We start from the raw sequence: 14,870 nt of genomic DNA on the forward strand, positions 1-14,870 counted from the left end.
TACCCAAGGATGTCAAATACACAAATGTAAGTCTTACCTAATAATTTTCATAATTGTTATACTACACATAAGTTGTTGTTATAAGAGAAAGAACCTTTTATTAGACTAAAAAGGTGAGATGTAGTCATAAGGTTGAAGGAGAGATAAACATGCTTTTGTTTAGATCCCCAGTGTGGGATAAGGAACAGACTTGTGAGAGAGGGGGTGATGTTTATCCCCTTAGAAGCCGAACTGCTTTACAGGGGAGCTTGGCTGTTACCAGCTGAAAGACATCCTTGAACAAATTCTGAAAGGAGATATAAATGTGAGCCAAAACCAGGAGGTGGTCTTTGGAGACTTGGGATTGAGTGGCTATTCAATGCTGGTCTTCGAGACACTCCTCAAGAGAACCACTCCAGTGAAGGCTTCAGGGCTCTGGGCTCTGGCTGAGGTTCGGTTTCCAGTTGCTCCATTTTCCAGCAGAAGAAATCCTGCTGATAGTGCTGGGAACTAATACCCAGAAGGTTTCATTTTTGTGTTCTTTAATCTTCTTTTCCTCAGGTTTATGCTAGTCGGGTTATAAGGGAGGTACGCTTGTTTGATAAGTTCATAATAAAATATAATTGTTAGGAAAATTGAGCCTACATAAGGTTATTATGTAATTCAAATGCTGACTTCTGTATCCTCCGTATCTGGTTGCAAGCCTTGTTCTGAGAATCTCCTGTGTCAATGTGTATAAACTCTTCTCTGCTATTGTCCCCCTACATGTCATTAAGGCAGCTTACAGCCAATCACTGAGCAGTGGAGAGAATAAGGCTGGACTTCCTGCCAGCCAGGGGAGGAGGAGTTAGGAGATGAAGTAGGGGATACAGCTGCAGGCAGAGGTGCAGGAAAAATGAAGAAGATTCAGCTGGAGAAAGAACTAAAAAGCAAGTAACTTGAGGATTTTGGCAAAGATAGAGTAAGGATAACATAGAGAATTAAGAACAGACTTAAACTGCTTAAGACTATGTTGTAAAATCTTATAAAGAAATATAAAAGAGTCTCAATTATTTCTGTGATAACCAGGTTAAGAGAGAAACAAACACAGTTATATAAAAATAACCGTAATATGTAGTGGGAAAATATCTTGTTTATATTTACTTTGGTATTATATACGAGTTTTTCTTCATTCTTTCATCTGCATTTTGTTTTCTTTTATAATTTTTTCAGGGTTTGTTCGAGTTTTGGCCTTTGTGGATTTTTCCATCTCCAGTCTCAATACTCACATATTTTGGCCTCTGTACTAAAACTTCTACCTACTAGGTAGACATGCTATACAAAAATACCCTGGTGATTTCAAAATTTTAATTCTATGAGACCCAATTAGCTACCAGTTGCACTCACCAGCCCTGCTGTCTCTGGTGCCTCCTCCCTTGACCCATTCCTTCTCCCTCTACTTGCTCCAGAACTGATCATGCGCTCTCTGGCTCCCCAGTGCCCACAGGTCAGGCCCTCCTGGGTCTTCACAGTCTGCCCTGACATTAACTCCACCATCATCTTCCACCAGCCCTCACATGCTTAGCTCTGATATCCATCAAGGGAAACATGACTTCAGACAAAGACTCGTTTCCTTTTTAATTCGTTTAGTTTAGTTACTTGAGACAGGCTGTACAAAGCCATCCTAGCTCAGGTTGGCCTCAAACCTTCAGTCCTAGCACCTTAGCTTTTTATTTGGGCAGGCATGTGCACACAACCATCTTGAGCTAGTAGTTATTAAAGAGGCATTGCCAAGATAGCTAGTCAGACTTTATAGGCCAGACTGAGTGTCTGAGATATTTTCTCAGGCTTAGTTATTTCACTACCATCTTAGAAAGCCTTGCATTCATGTAACCTCTCTTGCCTTTTAATTCAAGATAGCAAATACTTCCTATCTATCAATATCTAACACTAATACCAGGGGTTTTGTTACTCCATTAGAATGTGAAGGTGATTTTTAAAAAATAAATCACAAGTCTTAAATTCTAAGATCAAAAAATAAAAAAAGGGTACTCAGAGAGGCAGAGGCAGGTGGTTCTTTGTGATTTCTAGACCAGCCTGGTCTACAAAACAAGTCCAGGACAGCCAAGGCTACACAGAGAAACCTTGTCTGGAAAAACAAAATAAATGCAAAACAAACAAGCAAGGGGATGAGGAGCTGGCTCAGCTAATAAAGTATTATAGGATTGAGTTTAACGCCTAGCGCCCGTGTAATTGAAATCTGGCTGATGTCACGAACAATCTCATGGCTGAGAAGATGGGGGCAAAAGGATCCCTAGAGTTTGCTGGCCTGCCAGTTAATAAGTTCCAGCTTCAGACATCTGCCTCAAAAGAAAAAAAAAAAAAAACCAAAATGGATAAAAGGACAGCCCAAGGCTACACAGAGAAACCCTATCTCAAAAAACAAAAACAAACAATAAAAATAAAATAAAATAAAATAAAATGGCTAATAAGTAAGGAAGATACCCAATAATGACCACTTGCTTCCACACATACACGCATACATATGTGTATACACACACACACACACACACACACACACACACACACACACACACACACACACACACACACAGACCCTCATCATCCTCCAGCGTGCCAAAAGACTAGTCACATTATCTGAGGTGGAATTGCTCTTCATAAGCGTCCTGCCTGGACAGAAATATTCCAGAAAAGCATTCTCCATTATTTACTGTGCTGATGCTGCTCAGCACTGGCAAACAGGACAGTACGATTTGATTTTCCAGCCTTCGAGTGACTTCCTTCACATTGGTAGGAGAAATGCCAACATTAGCAACTTTCCTAAAGCAAGCGGGTATTCTGAGTCTCCGTGTTCTGATTTCAGCCTTGCAATGCCGCCCTCGTCATGTTTCGTTGCAGTGGATTTCAAAGGGCGTAAAAGAGAGGAGACAGTCTTCAGAAAAACCTCTTCTAATGAATACTTAAGAGGATACGTGACAACCACTTGACAGAATGTGAAGATCGTGGTTCTAATAATAAACTAGAAACTGTAACCGGAGCTCACTAGCCCCAGCTCCTGTGAAAGATCTGATTCCGCCTGCTCACTGAAACTGAAGAATTAACTTTGTTCAAAACAACAGAATAATGATCTAGAAATACCTCTTGAGCTGTGATTTTAGTTTTTATGTTTCTCTACATGGAAGCACGGGAGAGATAGCTGTGCCACCAACATCTGTGCAGAGGGGTCAGCTGGGAAGAAAGCCTTAACACGGTAAAATCCTTCTCTTCAAGAGACTTGCAGAGAAGGTCTAAAAACCTAGGCTAGCCAACGCTTCCCAAGGACCTCCCCCTGCGCCTCCCATCTCCAGCCCCTACACTGAACAACCTACATCTCCACAAGAGCAGAAAGCGCATCCCACAGCGTCTCAGCTCCCTACACAGCTCTCCTACTCTCGCTCCCACAGGAAGGAGAGTTCCATCTCTGAGGCCCGACAGCCATATTTGAAGAGATAAATGCTTAACCCCGAGAAATGAAGACGACTACACGCTGCTTTAAACAACGATAATTTTAAAAGCATATCTTTCCGAGAACTGCTCAGACCTGACTGTAGCCTCCCTTTCTTGACTTTGAACATACCTCTGCCTGGTGTTTACTGAGCTTCTTTCTGTTTGGGCATAGTTAAATCACTCTGGGGCCGTCTGAAGGTAAGCGTGGGGGTGGAGAAAGATTTGCCTCTGGAACTGAATAAATTCCCTTTAGAAGTAACACTTCATAAGGCCGTCCCCTAGTCTCTCGCAAGGCTCACCACATAGAACCCAGTGTTGTTTTTCTTTCAGCCGGGAATCCAAAGGCAATACTCAGATTTATAAATAGGTAAGTGCCATTGGAGCAACTATCCTACCTCTCTCTGTAACCATTATTTGCTTACTAACCTGGAGCTCTAAGATAAATATAATTATAATAAATGAAGCATAGCCCTGAAACGGATACATCTCTTCTTCCAAGTTTGATGGGCCAAGTGTAGGCAGCTCACTTTGTCATTGTCTCCGTACGATTTTGCTGTTAATACAATTAGGTTTCTCACTGCTCAGTTTGAAACATTCTTTGAGGTTTAAATTGATCAATTAATTATGAGCAATTCAAGAGCTATCTCCCAGTATCATTGTACACTTGTGCTGTTAGTCATAAAATGGCTGGTGTTCTTGAAGATAATTTTTCTGGTATATTTGTGAAGACACTGGTTTGATTTCCCAGGTTCCGTCAAGTGCAGGCAGTAGACAACACACGCATATTTATAAAATGAAGAGGATCTCAGTCAAGCAGCAAGTGGGTGCTGGCAACTGCAAAGTGTAATCAATGGCCACATTCAATACCTAGAGACACACAAACTCAACAGAAGCAAAGATAGGTACAACCATAGTCTTGGTATGGATCTCAATATTCATTCAGGGAAAGCTCAGGTCAAAAGCAGAGTAAAAACAGAAAGAGAAAAGTGAATTGTTAGCTCAACCCCCACCTTTCCCTGAAGTAAAATAAAAAAATAGAAAGATGGAGTGACTAACCCACAAGTACTCACGGGGAACACCCTACACACCCTGTGAAGGGGCAAGCTAGCGACGCAGTGTCTGGAAGGAACCATCAGCTAGTGCAAGGCCCAGGGTCATCTTGAGAGCTCAAAACAAGACCCAACATGCTGGCCCCTCAGATTAGCAACAAAGAAATCCCAAAGATGATCTGTAAGCCAGGTGGAGCCCTACAAGGATCCTCCGAAGGCAGGAGATCTGCTGGTCCCTCAACTGCTCTCTGAACTTTGGCTGGAAGGTACCCAAACTTCCACATTAAGGAAGCCCTACACCGAGGACTCCTAGCCCCAATCACCTCTTTTTGGGACTCGTGTCCAACCACAGGCCAATTTGCTGATCGCCACACTTTTTACCATCAAAAATGTCCTTTCTTTCATATATTATAAAATTTTAATCTTTCTCTGATGATTTTTTTAACTTTTCAAAATTACTTTATTTATTTTATTTTTTAATTACTTTTTTTTTTAACAGAGGAGCATGAACAGACCATGTGTAGAAGGAAACAGCCAACTTGTGGGATTCAGATCTCTCCTCGCACCATGTGGCTTCTGAGGATCAGACTCTCGGGTCATCAGGCTTGGGGACAAGCACCTTGCCCAACTGAGCCCTCTGTCTCTAATTTTGTGCTGCTATCACTGCTTCAGTTCTTAATAACAAATAGAAGTTATATGTATCTATCATGTATAATACATTGGTTCAGAATATGTAGTGTAGACATTTATACACATAATAGACTTCATATTTATCTTTTTTTTTTCTGGTGAGTACACTTAAAATATCCTCTCAGCGACTTTAAAGATGGAAATCCATTGTTATTAACTGTGGCTAACATGTTATACAATAGGTTCATCAATCATCTTCTGTCTGGCTGGCTGATGTTCATATCACTTCTCTATCTCCCATCTTCCCTACCTAGCTCTAAATTTTTTATTGTTCAATAAATAATGATTTGTTTCTCACTTATTAGTCATTAGAGGCATAGGTGCTGCACAGTGTTTTCCTGGCTAACTGTGCTACCTCGTGAGTGGGTTTTTATTATTTGAATTATCTGTGGGCCCCACATCTTACCAACCATCAAACAATAGCCTGACTCTTAACATCAGCACTGCATTCTTATACCACTAAAGGTCAGGGGTCGCTGTGTTGGACATCACTGAACTAAACAGCTATGAATTTGTATAGGTTTATAGTAGTTAAGCTACAGTGAACATCATTATGACTCACAGTATTACTGTCTCCCCAGAGGTATGAAGTTGTCCACAGAGTGGTCTTGCTCTTAACGGGACAACTGACCACTTCAAACTCCATCTTAGTTCAAAATGGAGTTTGTTCACAGGGGCGACACAAGAGTTACAGGAGACTGGACAGTCCAGTTGCTCCTCTATCTTCCCACTCATGTAGATCCCTTATGTCATCTCTACCAGCCTGAGGCCATGTCCCATGATCCTTAAGGAAAGGGGTAGCTGGGGGAAGACCCATTGGGGGAAGGTTTCCCAGAGGCCAATGAAGTCAGCTTGACATTAAGGGACAGAAGACCTCCTTGGAGTCCTGGCCCTCAAACATTAATTAAGACAATGAACATCAGCCAAAGGGGTAAAATACAACACCAGGCCCCTTTCCTCAGCTCAGGGAGGTCCCAGAAGGATCAAAATTCCTAAGGAACTGGATATTCCACCAGTCCTATCAGTCTGCTCTATTCTGTATATTGGAACATGATACGCCCACCTGTCAATATACTTCATGTACCCTTAATATAATTTTGTTTAATTTTCCCCTGTCACTCTTTGGGATGTTCAGCCTTCTTTGATAGACATCTATCTCTTTTTCTTAGCCCGTTGCCTTAAAGAACAATAGAAAAAGAGGGGCGGGTGTCACTACAGCATGTGTGAGGCACCTACACAGATAAAAAAAAAAGGATGAAAATGTCTGTTTCATGAGCGGGTTAAGGTTGGAACGACATTGGTGAGTCTTGATCCACAATGAGGAATGTTCTCTTCCCCCGCCCCCCTTCCCTTGTTCTCCTAGAGCATGCTGCCAATGTTTCTCCATGCCTCCTCGTCTATTTTGAGCTTGGATGGATATAGCTCAGTATTTGTATGACAATGTCAGAATCAAAACCTATCAATTTCACTTTCTGCCAGTGACACCAAATCTGTTTCAGAATAGGGTTTTAGGCAAAGCTATCATCACTTCGTTTCCATAGTTTGGAGTCATGGACAGAAAGCCACCTTGAGCCCTTGGTCCAGATTAAACAAAGTACAAAGCAGTTTCTAACTGTCTCCTAATCACCCGTCCCCTGCACCTGTAGCTCTCTCCTAATCACCTCTCCCCTGCATCTGTAGCTCTCTCCTAATCAGCCCTCCCCTGCATCTGTAGCTCTCTCCTAATCACCACTCCCCTGCATCTGTAGCTCTCTCCTAATCACCTCTCCCCTGCATCTGTAGCTCTCTCCTAATCACCTCTCCCCTGCATCTGTAGCTCTCTCCTAATCACCTCTCCCCTGCATCTGTAGCTCTCTCCTAATCAGCCCTCCCCTGCATCTGTAGCTCTCTCCTAATCACCACTCCCCTGCATCTGTAGCTCTCTCCTAATCACCTCTCCCCTGCATCTGTAGCTCTCTCCTAATCACCTCTCCCCTGCATCTGTAGCTCTCTCCTAATCACCTCTCCCCTGCATCTGTAGCTCTCTCCTAATCAGCCCTCCCCTGCATCTGTAGCTCTCTCCTAATCACCTCTCCCCTGCATCTGTAGCTCTCTCCTAATCAGCCCTCCCCTGCATCTGTAGCTCTCTCCTAATCACCACTCCCCTGCATCTGTAGCTCTCTCCTAATCACCTCTCCCCTGCATCTGTAGCTCTCTCCTAATCACCTCTCCCCTGCATCTGTAGCTCTCTCCTAATCACCTCTCCCCTGCATCTGTAGCTCTCTCCTAATCAGCCCTCCCCTGCATCTGTAGCTCTCTCCTAATCACCTCTCCCCTGCATCTGTAGCTCTCTCCTAATCAGCCCTCCCCTGCATCTGTAGCTCTCTCCTAACCACCTCTCCCCTGCACCTGTAGCTCTCTCCTAATCACCACTCCCCTGCACCTGTAGCTCTCTCCTAATCACCACTCCCCTGCATCTGTAGCTCTCTCCTAATCACCACTCCCCTGCTTGCAGACTGTCTCTAGCAGAAAGAATACTAGGAAGGACGAGTTGCGGTGCTTTCCCTCATCACAGATGCTCAGACAGAGATGGGTGAATACTTAAACAATCCTTGGATTTGAAACATGTTAATTTATTCCCAGGGCTATAAAAATTAAGTAATACATTAACTACATTTTTAATATTTTAAATGTCCCTTTCATACCCTTGGGTGTTGCCATCTTCTGAGTTTGGGCTGCTGAGGGATTGTTAGGGTTAAGCATTGTGTCCCTAAAATATCCATGGGACATAGCTTTGCACATTTCTATAGGGGAAGGCGTGGCTGTGTGTACAGCACTCTCACTAGACTGTTAATACATCATCATCTGGTCAAGAAAGACCTGGCAGGTGCCTGTTGACTTATCTCTCTCCTCTCACTTGCCTCTGGATAATAAATTGTATGGTCATCCTATCTCAAATGAACTACGTCATAATTGTCAACCTCAAGGGACTCAAGAAAGACAAGCAACAGATTAAACACAAATATAATAACAGACTTAAAGTTTTATTAGCAAAAGGGCATCGTTGTTTTCTTGTGCTATGTACCACTATCTAATCTAAAGTTGCCTCCTGTCCTTTCAGTGGGACAGGTAAGAAGAACTCTTTGACCTTGCTTAGAACTCTAAGGGGTAAAAAAGATCTCATGAAGCCCAGACAGGACTAGATTTGCCTGTCATCCAATGGAAAGTGTGTGTCTAGGAAATGGGCTGTGTGTAGATTTTTATCTTCTGAAGAAGATACACAACCAGGCAAAATATACTGCCTTAACCACTAGGTACAAAGGAAAACACAGGAAGTATGTCTCAAATGAGACAGGCCAGCTCTACAACCTGTGTGTATTTGGAGCCAGTTTTTCTTAATCCCACAAGCGCAGGGGCTAACAGAAAAGAGGGAGTCACTAGGAGAGCCTGAGCAGCAGCTATTGCAGCACGGAAAAGGAAAGAAGGACTATCAGAAAGAAAAGCAAGCGGATGGGGGAGGGCAGGGGAGGGGAAGGCAGGGGAGGGCAGGGAAGGGGAGGGCAAGGCAGGGGAAGGGAGGGGAGAGGAGGGCAGGAGAGGGCAGAGGAGGGGAAGGAAAGCCAGAGGAAGAGCAAAGATGAACCCAGCCATTGAACCAGTCACAGGCACTGTTATGGGACCAGTGGACCCATCTGAAAGCAAGTACAGAAACCTAAGGCAAAGACAGGCTTTTGAGAAAAGAAAGACTTTCTCATTGCAAGTGGAACTTCCACAGTAAGGAGGCAGGGTTGCTTAACAAGTTCTGCATCGATTGTTGGCCAGGCGGGCTTCCTTTTTTTTTCCCGACATCTTAGTGAGGCTGCAGTGGTTGTGGCCACTCTCCTAGCTTCGCCATGCCACCCAAGGATGACCAGAAGAAGAAAGAAACTGGAAAGTCGGCCAAAAAAGACAAAGACCCAGTAAATAAGTCTGGTGGCCAAAAAGAAGTGGTCCAAAGGCAAAGTTCGGGACAAGTTCAACAATTTAGTCCTGTTTGACAAAGCCATATGCGACAAACTCCATAAGGAAGTTCCCAACTATAAGCTTATTACTCCAGCTGTGGTCTCTGAGAGACTGAAGATCCACAGCTCCTTGGCCAGGGCAGCCTTTCAGGAGCTGCTTAGAAAAGGACTTATCAAGCTGGTTTTGAAGCACAGAGCCCAAGTAATTTACACAAGAAACACAAAGGGTGGAGATGCCCCAGCTGCTGGTGAAGATGCATAAGCAAGCTAAATCAGCTGTACATTTGAAAAAATAAAACTTTATTAAATCAAAAAAACAAAAAACAAAAAACAAAAAACAAGTTCTGCATCTTTTTAAGACCTCCATCCTGTGGCTCTGGCACCACAGCGACTTTCTAGTGTGACAGCCAGCAGCTTGGCCTGCGTTCCTTAACCTGGTGGAAGTCATTCTGTTTCTTCTGTTTTCCTTTCGATCCACTCCACGAGGAAAATCTCCTTCTAAAGCGTCCTAGCAGCCTTCTCTCCCACCTCATTGGCCTGGCGGGAACTCCTTTTTCATAGGCATTTTTGGGACCAGTAGATGAGATGGCAAGAGAGCTTGAGCCAAACATCATTCTCTCATGCAAGGTTCAGGATAAGGCTGAAACCCCATGGTGCTGAGGAAGATGGGTGTCTGTTATGGGTATGTTAGGAGCTGGATTGTGCCCCCCACACACCAATTCCTTTGTTGAGGTTCTAATCCCTAGCACCTCACAGCCAGTCTTTAAAGAGGTGGTTGAACAGGAATGGAGTCTTAAGGCGGAAGGAGCAGTGAACCTAGGAAACTGACTTTAAAAGAAGCTGCCTTCCCTCCACCCAGATCTCTGGCTCTGAGCCCTCTGGAACTGCAAGGAAGTGCATTTGTGTTGTTGAAGCTATCCAGTCTGTGGTGTTTGGTTATGCCAGCCTTAACACAGGAATGCAGTGTTCAGCCAGGAACATACGCATCAGGAAAAGAAATATGAAGTGGGAACAGATTGCTAAGCTGTTTTGCTAATCAGTTGTTTATCAAAGGCTGTTAATATCATGAAAGGGGGAAACCGTCCGACAATATGCTTCCTAGCATTAATATACAATGATATAGCCATTAAGGCAAAGTCTCAGGAAGGGAGGGAGACAGAGAGGGAAGGAGGGGGTCATTGGAGGGAGGGAGTGGGGAGAAAAAGAAGGCTGAGTCTGATTTAAGCAAAACACTAGATCCAAACATCAATTTCATAAAGAAAGGACAGGGGAAGGAGTTAGCTCTGGGAACACAACCAGCCAAATCCGTACTGTGGAAGACGGTACAGGGAAAGCTCCTGGGGCTGAGGCACCCCTGGGGCTGAGGCACCCCTGGGGCTGAGGTGTGCCACGGACTTGGACTTTCTGTGTTAACAGGAGGGTAACCCTGGGAGAACCACTGCAAACTGGTTACTTAGTCTGCTTTTCAACAACAGCTAAAGTATGAAAGGGAAAAGGGGAAAGAAGCCATACTTTCAAAAATAGCTCGATATTATCAGCTATCATAGCATGTGGGTTTTATTCTGAATACTCTCCCAAAAATGGACTGCTAAAATGTTTTAATACAGGGGCTAGAGAATTGGATCAGTGGTTAAGAGCATTTGTTGTGATTGCAGAAGGCCCAGGGTTAGTTCCCAGCACTGACATGTTGGCTTACAAACACCCCCAACTCCAGCTCCAGGGGAATCTGACAACCTCATGTGGTTTCCATGGACACCAGGCATACAACACATGATGTGCAGGCATACCTCATACCCATAGAATAAACAAATCTTTTAAAATTAATTTAGGGGCTGGAGAGATGGCTCAGCCGTTAAAGGCTAGGCTCACAACCAAAAATATAAAATTAATTTAGGAAAAAGTATCATCAACTGTTTCATATTTTTCTAAATACTACCAGCATATTTGGGATTGTCAAGGTGCTCTCTGGGTAGACACTCTTGCCATGTAAGCCTGCTGGCCTGAGTTTGATACCAAAAACCCACATAAAGGAAGGAGAGACGCAACTCCACAGTGTTGTCCTCCGAACTCTACCGGTGTGCATATCCACACAAAATAATAGATTTTCGTTTTTTAACAAAGAGTATGTTCTCAAATTTGGTATTTTCTTCTGAGACTAAGTGTTAGCATATAGGTAGCTCCACTAGCTGGCTTCTAGGTTGCTTAGCAACCTATGACTTCATCACCTGCCGTCTCCAGGTGGATGCCAGACAGGCTTCAGCTGTACAGCAGATCCTGGGGCGCCCCTTTCTCCTTCTTTCTCTCTGCATGCTTCTACAATAAATCTCTCCATCAGATCTGTTGCATCTCACTCTATTCATCTTTAATGATAACACTGAGCATCCAAACAAAGTCTAACCACTTATTTGTTGTTGATCTATGTTTCTTCAAAGACATCTGGGCCAAATGGCAACTCTGATTATGTTAGAGTTCTGTCGGGAAAGTCAATGAAAATATAATCAGGACAAAATGGAGTCCTGGGAAGTTATGTTATTTTATTTATCCCCTAAAAGCCTAATAAGAAAAGTGGGCTTGTAGCAGCTGCTTGAATAAAGGACGTGAGTCCTACAAGCCCACTGTGCCTCCAAGTAGTGCCATTATCAATTTCATCTGAAAAACAAACATTCTGGCACAGCATTTAAGGCTCATTTTTTTAACACGAGCAATTCTCTTTGCAAATAATAGTTATCAAGGAAGTTTACCCCCAAAGTACAGTCTGCATGGTATTAAAGGCCATTGTGGGATAAGAGTTCTATCAAGCAAGTTTGGGGGTTGCTTGGGAAGCAGTTTTGTTCCTGGCACAGATGAATTTGTGCTGAAAATTTGTAAGAAGGGCAGAGTTTATAGTGTGCATTTTGAGGATTTGAGCAGCATGGTGTCCCACACTGGCTATGGTGGGAAACACGGCTTGCTTTCAGGTTCATGTGTTTCTTAGTTAAGCCAAATCTAAGATTTTTAAGTGTCCGTATTTCAGGCAATTCAATCTATACAAAATATTGATGGAGCAAAAATTAACATCAGCCGGGGGGAAGGCTAAACTTGTTATCTTCTGGGGTCCCAGCTGAGCCCCAGCTATGAGGGCCCTTTCCTCACCTCTCAGGCTCGAATCTACCCAAACCAAACACAAGGCTAGGTGCTTTGGGTAGACGAGCCCCTCTAACCCCGGTGATCATCTCCAAGCTTAGCTGTTATCACGAGCTGGTTTTGACTGGCTAGGAATCTGTGCCTTCAAGATGACAAGCAGCCCTGCCCTAAACTTCCCACCAGTGAGAGACAAGCTGGATCCCACCAGGTGCGCGCCCACACTTCGCTCTAACTCTACTGAGGATCCTCCCACAAAACCTCCCTGCTTCTCCCTCCTTTCTCTCTCCCTCCACCCCCATTTCCGGATGCAAGACTTCAATAGCGGTATGGCTATTTCCCTTGAATGCCTCAGGTATAGACACCTGGTCTGCTCCCCTACCCCCCAAATACTGAATTCTCTGAATGATTGTGAATGCCCAATCTGATCATCATTTAAGTTAAACAAACAAACAAACAAAAACACAAAAAACCCACCCCTCATCTCATTCTCCTCGTAAAGAGATCTGGATCACAGACTGCTTTGGATTACTTTATTTGACTCCATCACAGAGCCATTCTCACTGCTGCTGTGGCTTTTTTTTTTTTTTTTTTTTTTTTTTTTTTTTTTTTTTTGGAAAGGATGGGGTCTGGTAGATAGGATGGTCTCCTCCAACAAAGGATGTGCGTGGTATAGTTAGCACTCCCGAAGAATGGCATCCAGAGAGTTTTGTGTTGGTGGTGGTGGTGGTGGTGGTGTTGTCGTTGTTGTAGGCAGCATATTGTTGTCTACTCCGGGCTGGCTTGGAATTCCCTATGTAGTTCAAACGTGCAATGCTCCTGCCTCAGGCTCATGAGCGCTGGGATTACAGGTGTGTGCCTTTATTAGGTCCTCTCAGGGAATTCTTTATCTACAGCTTCCAAACATTTCTCCCTGTCCCCACACAGCCAGAGGACATTTTAGGCACAAAACTTACAGTGTCAGGGAGCACAAATGGATTCCAAAGAGTATTCGTCTTTTTGTGGCTGGCTTGTTTTACTTAACATAGTGTCCTCAAAGACGTGAGTGGCTCTCTTTCTCCCTTAAGGCTGAGAAGCATTGCACTCTAGGTATATAGCATGTTTTGTTTGCATCCATCAGTGCATAGTGTGTTTGCTCTTATGCCTCATTGTTGTAAATAATGACTCTAAGACCTTCTTTTCAACTCCTCTGGATATAAGCCCACAAAGTGGGATTGATAAGTCACATGGTAGTTCAAGTTGTCATTTTTAAAGGACCTGCTGTAGTGCTTTCCAGGGCAGCTGTGCCATGTTGCCATCCTCCTGACAGCACACAATGATTGTGACTTCCCTTCATCCTTACATTACTTGGTACTTTCCAGGTTTTCAGGTGTTTTTTGTTTGTTTGTTTGTTTGTTTGTTTTTCTTGTTTTTTTTTTTAAGATTTGAAATTTGGGTTAGCCTAAAGTGACAGCTCCCTGCGGTTCTTATTTGTGTTTCCCATAGTAATTTCTTTATTATGCATGACAAACCAGTCTCATATTGTTGTTGGGCATGTGTACACAATTTTTGAAGAGATGTTGATTCAAGTCCTTTACCATTTTTTAAAATTACTTTTTAAAATTAAAACATAATTACATTATTTTCCACCTTTTCTTTCCTCCCTCTAACCCCTCTTATGTACCTCACTTTGGTCCCTCTGTAATTCATGACCTCTTCTTCTGTAAATGTTATTGTTTTACACACACACACACACACACACACACACACACACGCACACACTATATATACATATACATATACATATACATATACATATACACAACCTGCTGTGTCCATGTGGCATTGTTTGTACATACATGATTTCAGGGCTCACTACTTGGTATTGAATAAACAGCCAGGCAGCTCTTCCTCTAATAAGACTATTTCTCCTGCTTTCCACTTCCTTTAGTTGTCTGCAGTTCTGTGCCTAGAAGTAGGACCCACTGCAATCTCTCCCTTTTGTGTTGGCATGTCTACTGCTGTTATACTTGTCCAGGTCTTGTTTAGGCAGACATATTGTTGAGATGTCATAGGTAAAACTTTACTTTGGTTTCCAGGAGACACTATCTCACAACAGACTTTCTTTTTTTAAGATTTATTTATTTATTTATTTATTATGTATACAGTTCTCTGCCTGCATGTACAGCTGTATCCAGAGGAGGACACCAGATCACATGACAGATGGTCATGAGCCAACATTTGGTTGCTGGGAATTGAACTCAGGACCTCTGGAAGAGCAGTCAGTGCTCTTAACCTCTGAGCCATCTCTCCAGCCCCATCACAACAGACTTTCTGACCCTCTGGATTTTACAATCTTTCTGGCCCTTCTCCTTAGGTGCAGGAGTTGTGTTGGAGAGAGAGGGAGAGAGAGAGAGAGAGAGAGAGAGAGAGAGAGAGAGAGAGAGAGAGAGTAGAAAAAAGAATTTTTTGAGGAAAGGTTTGTGTCACATCAGTAACATATCCTTCTAAGCATTTATTCTCTCCAAGATGAGAGAGTTAAAGCACTAATACCAGGAAAACTAAAAGTTGATGCTTTCATTAACGT

General features: G+C 43.3%; 1 protein-coding gene and 1 pseudogene across 3 annotated transcripts in view; one reads left to right on the forward strand and one right to left on the reverse strand.

The window, feature by feature from the left end:
* The window catches only part of PDE11A (phosphodiesterase 11A), a gene marked incomplete at its 3' end in the record, with an annotated part of 371,638 nt that overhangs the window by 264,420 nt on the left and 92,348 nt on the right, over positions 1 to 14,870 (reverse strand). The gene's annotated exons all lie outside the window — the stretch shown is intronic.
* On the forward strand, positions 9,009 to 9,516 carry LOC311606662 (small ribosomal subunit protein eS25-like; annotated as a pseudogene). Its single transcript has one exon. The product of its transcript is annotated as a small ribosomal subunit protein eS25-like (transcript).

This window comes from Acomys minous (genome assembly GCF_964271855.1).
Source record: "Acomys minous genome assembly, chromosome: 10".
Classification (NCBI taxonomy): Eukaryota; Metazoa; Chordata; class Mammalia; order Rodentia; family Muridae; genus Acomys; species Acomys minous.